This window comes from Orycteropus afer, unplaced genomic scaffold (genome assembly GCF_000298275.1).
Source record: "Orycteropus afer afer isolate SDZICR_OR568_19922 unplaced genomic scaffold, OryAfe1.0 scaffold00113, whole genome shotgun sequence".
NCBI classification, from domain to species: Eukaryota; Metazoa; Chordata; class Mammalia; order Tubulidentata; family Orycteropodidae; genus Orycteropus; species Orycteropus afer.
In genome coordinates, this window is record NW_006921700.1 from 343,353 (window position 1) to 348,690 (window position 5,338).

The 5,338-nt window shown below is 37.1% G+C and overlaps 1 non-coding gene across 1 annotated transcript; it reads left to right on the plus strand.

Annotated features, from left to right (window-relative positions):
- Positions 1 to 3,205: 3,205 nt before the first annotated feature.
- Positions 3,206 to 3,312, plus strand: LOC122150283. The gene has a single exon (XR_006163584.1). It is a non-coding gene; the product is annotated as a U6 spliceosomal RNA (small nuclear RNA).
- Positions 3,313 to 5,338: the final 2,026 nt, after the last annotated feature.

Genomic DNA, 5,338 nt, shown 5'->3' on the forward strand with positions numbered 1-5,338 from the left:
TGTACATGCAGACCATTCAACCCAGGGTGACACACCCACATACTCTATGGAAATGCATCCTGGGAGCAATTGACCATGGGGCACCAGAGGGGCAATATTCACAGGTACCAGGAAATGCAGGACAAACAGGAGTGCCTAACTACGAGGAGCATGGGGTGTGGGGGGGTGGGGTTTACTGGACAGGGAGGGGAGGAGACTGGATTAGGGCTGGGAATGGTAAATGGGGAGTGAGACTAAATGTACACTTAATATTAAATGTAAAACAAACTGCTCGTAAACTTGCACCTAAAGCACAATTAAAAAAAAAAAAAAAAAAGATGCTAGCAAAAATAAAAAAAAAAAGAAGTGCTAAGAAAAAAAAAAGGCTCTTGAGACATGAAGGGCATGGTTTAAGAGAAAATGCAATCTGAGAACAGTCTAGCGCAGAGGAGGGAGAAAGCAGACAGGCAAGAGGCAAAAGTGCCCACAAGTTCTCCTGAGGTAGGGGAAGAGAAAATGAGCGACAAACAGAAAAGGAATAAAAATATTCTAAATATCTTATCCTATGGCACGGGAGGTAACAGGGAATCAGAACTTTTATAGGGGGAAAAACAGTCCAGATTAAAGGAAGAAATAGTGGGTATTCTGTTCAAATCATAATAGTCAAAGGTATCTTATTAAAAGAGCAGCAAAGGTGGTATAATTAACGGAATGAGAAAGTACTTCAAAAGAGAGAATAGAGACATTGTGAATGCAAAAAGATGGAAAACAGTTGCTCTTTAATGAGCAGAGTAAGAAAGAACAGAAGCCAGCATAAAGGTCATAATATAAACTAGAAATGCACTGAATTATCTCATTAAAAGACAAAAACTGTCAGATAAACTTAAGAGCAAATCCTAGCTATAAGCAATCTGGGAGAAACACCAAGAAAACAATGCGATAAAGAAGTTTCCAAGAAAGGCCAGGCCAGGACAAATCAAATGAAAGCAGAAGAGGCAAGATGAACAGCCAACAACTTGGTTCTAAAGATCAAAAACAATAAACAAGATCAAGATAGTCAATGTGGATGATGAAGGAAACAACTTAAAAAGAAAACCAAATTGGCCCTAAAGTTAAACTATGGAGATGAAACAATAGATCTGCTAAATACGTGAACCAAACATTATTAGAAAAGCAGAAGGAAATGTGATAAAGTGGAACTTAAATACAGTTCTCTCCAAATTAGTCATCTTCAAGAGACCAAAACCATAAACAACAATTAAAAATTATAGAGGAGTTAGTACAATAAAGCCTTAACTTTTTCCAAGAATATACTTGGTTTGTATGTTCTTATAGATAAAAATTGATAAAATACTTGACTATGAACGAAACCTCAAAAATTGTAATAGATTGTTTTTATAGGCCACATTCTCTGATCATAATTTTTAAGTGACCAAAATATTTTAGCTGCTTCAATATTAATTTAAAATACATATTTTGTAAAAAAAGGAAAAAAAAAAAAACCATGCCTCTGGTTAATTATAATGTTAAAAGGAAAACAACAATTTATCTATGGCAATTAAAAAGAAAATAGATCATACCAAAACTTCTAGGATACAAGGAAAAGAGAATTTAGAAGAAAATGTATAAGCTTAAAAATATTCATAATTAAAGGAAAAAAACAAAACAACCACCAAAAAAATTTATTTTAAGAAATCTGGGAGAAACTCAGGATCATAGTATTCAGGGACACCAGACTCAATTGACACAACATAATACATAAAAATCTTGTTCTACAACTTACTTTGGTGACTAGTGACTGGGGTCTTAAAAGCTTTCAAGTGGCCGTCTAAGATGTAGCTAATAGTCTCCTATTGTCAAATGCAAAGAAGAGTGAATAAAACCAAGGGCGTTTAGAAACAATCAGCCCTCAAATATGATGGACCTCGAGACCAGAAGAACTAGATGGTGCCCGGCTACCAATGCCAACCACTGAGGAAGGGATCAAAACTGGAGATCCTGGATAGAGTCAGAGGAAAAACATAGAACAAAATTCAAAAACACAATAATGACCAGAATTACTGGTTGGATGGAGTCTGGTGGAACTCCCTGGGATACATTTTGGGCCTGGGATAAAACTCACTCTCAGGGGCTGGCTCTCAGCCCAACAGTGATAAGACTTACATGCATAACACTCAGCTGAGGGTGATGCACCCATCTACTGTATGGAGACACACCCCTTGGAGCAATCAGCCATGAGGCAGCAGAGGGGCAACATTCATACGGAGGAAAAGCTGGACAGACAGGAGTGCATAACTCAGAAGGGTACAGGGATGGGGGGTCACTGGGAAGGGAGAGGAGGAGAATGGAGTAGGGTTGGGATGGTGATTGGAGAGTGAAACCAGATGTACATGAACTATTACATGTAAAACAAATCCTGCTCTGTAAATTTGCACTTAAAGTACAATTAAAAAAATTAGGGAGAGGGAGAGAGAAGTGAACTACAAAAAGGATTAAAAGCTAAATTTTTGAAATAGAAAACAAACAGTAGAAAGCACAAAATATCTATACATAAATCTTCAAGAAGACTAAAGCATAAGTAAAAGCCTTTTGCAATCCTGATTATGAAAAAAAAAAAAAGGAAAAGGAAGGTCTAAACCCAAGAATAGAGGTCATAACAGAGATACAGAAGAGAAGAAAAGAATTCTCCACGTGTGCAGAAAAGCTGGGGGTCCTAGAGAAAATGGGTTATTTCTTGGCCAAATACAAATTACTCAAAATTTCTTTAGGAAGAATCTGAAAATGAGCCTATACCAATAACCATCAAAGACAGAAAGGGGATTAAAGATCTACCTAAACTTTAGAAAGGAGAGCTAGTGACGCAGTAGTTAAGCACTCAGTTGTTAACCAAGAGGTCAATGGTTCAAACCCACCAGCCAACTCTATGGGAAAGATGCAGCAATCTGCATCCAGGGAGATTTACAGCCTTGGAAAATGCTATGAGGCAGTTCTACTCTGTCCTATAGAGGACTCTGTCCTATAGAGGACTCTGTCCGATAGCACCTCTATGAGCTGGAATCAACCCAGTGGCAGTGAGTTTGGCTTGGTAACCATTAGAAAAAGGGAAAAAGCAAATTTAAAATATTCTACCCAAGAGAAAATAAAATTGAAAGCTCTGTAATTCAGTTTTAAAACAACCATAATTTATTACAAAGTTGGAAAAGATAATATATTTTAAAAATCTTCAGTCCTCTCTTCAGTGCCACACATACTAAAAGTGGAACAAGACAGAGAAGATTAGTATGGCTCCTGCTCAAGGATGACACACAATTTCGTGAAGCGTTCCATACTGTTTTCTGGACTTGAACTAGTGGCCTGCCATGTTGCTTGATAATCTTTGGATTGTGCCATTTCACTTGTTGACCTTGGGTTTGTCAACCTCAATAGCCAGCAGCTGTTAAGAGATGCCTCCAGCTCCAATGGGCCAGGAGCAAGAGGCAAAGTTGAAGCCCAAGGTCAAGGGCCCTTCACCCAGCCCCTACAGCTGGCACTTTGAACTCAGACTTCTAACCTCCTAGACTGTAAGAGAATAAATCCCTGCTGGTTGAAAAAAAAAAAAAAAAAAAAACCTACAAACCAATCTTATTAATGAATATAGAAATTGTTGTTATGTGCTGTGGAGTCAGACTCGACTCATAGCAACACCTTCTTGGGTTGCTACCAGAGCTCCTGAATGTTGTTGTGTTGTTGTTATGTGCTGTCGAGGCAGACCTGACTCATAGCGACCCCTCCTTGGGTTTTCAAGGCAGTATCACTACGGAAGTAGATTGCCCCATCTTCCTTCCGATGAGTGGCTGGTGGGTTTGAACTGCCAGCCTTCTGGTTAGCAGTCAAGTGCCTTAGGCACCATGCCACCAGAGCTCCTGAATGTAGAAATAGAAATACTAAAAACAATTTTCTAAAACAGAATGTAGCAATGCATCAAGGACAATATTTATGAAGCAGCTGAATTTATTCCATGATGCAAACATGTTTCAATAGCAAGAAATGTATTAACATAATCTGTCACAATCTGATAATTTTTTTAACAAAAAATAAGAATATACCCTTGTAGACTGAAAAGGCATTTTCTAAAATTCAGCAGACATTCTTAACAAAAAGACTAAGTACAGTATGACTATAAAGAAAGCACTCGTACTTAGTTTAATTATCATAAACAAACCAAAAAATCCAAAGCAACAAAACCAAAAATCACTTCAATTAAAAATCAAGAACTAGAAGGAGAAATCCATGATCACCATTATTATTGAAACTTGACTTGGCAGTTTTAGTAAATGTCAAAAGGAGAGAAAATGAAGTAACATATAAACATTGAGAAAGAAAAGATGAAATCTCTAACAGATATGACAATTTTATAGCTAGAAACTCATAAAATACTGGGAGGAAAACAGAGCACACTAGGAAGAGAATTTGGTGAAATGGATAGATACGGGGCAAATACATAAAGAAAAAAAAAAGATCAATAGCTCATCTCTATAAGTAACCAGATATGGGAACAGAAAGCAATGGTTTATTTACAAGTTGAACAAAACCAGTAATAGTTTAAAAGAAAGCATAGGACCCCTGAAACTATTGCCCTAAGGTCATCTTCAAACCCTAAATCAAAAATATCCCCAGAAATCTTCTTAAAAACAACAATAGTTTGGCTTAGCTAGTAAGCAATGTCTGGTCTGGAGCACTGTGCTCTTTTAAGAACTATCTCTATATGTTAAATTGATAACAGCAACTCAAAAGACTAGATAGGAACTTTGTGGGGCAGTGAATATAATGGGGATGGAACAACTCAGAAATGGAGGGTGAGGAAGATTATACTAGAAGAATACAATGAATGGCACCCATTTGTACATGTAGAGCTGCACTGATGTGTTTTGGCAGTCTATATTCTCAACAACAACAACAAAATAAATAAAATTATATTAAAAAAAGGGTAGATCTTCTACGACTAAAACAAAAAAAGAATATTACCATACCATGTTTTTATATAGATTAGATTTTAAAAAGATATCAGCTCTTTGAAAATTAGTATGCAATTAACTCAATTGTAATTAGAAAAAAAAATAGTATGAAAGGACAAGTCTATGAAATTAGACAATAAAATCATTTAAAAAAAAAAAAAAAAAGCAGCATTAAGGGTACAAAAACGACAAGGAGGCCACATGTTCTGATCTCCTCTAATCCCACGAGAGGAAGACAGGATTACCAGCAGTAACCCAAGGCCTATTCCTGCCAGACCAGACATGCTGCCTCCCTCCAGCCCTTTCACCAACCGTTCCTCCCAAAGCACCCACCACCTCTCTCCTGGGTTCAATAATTCACTGCA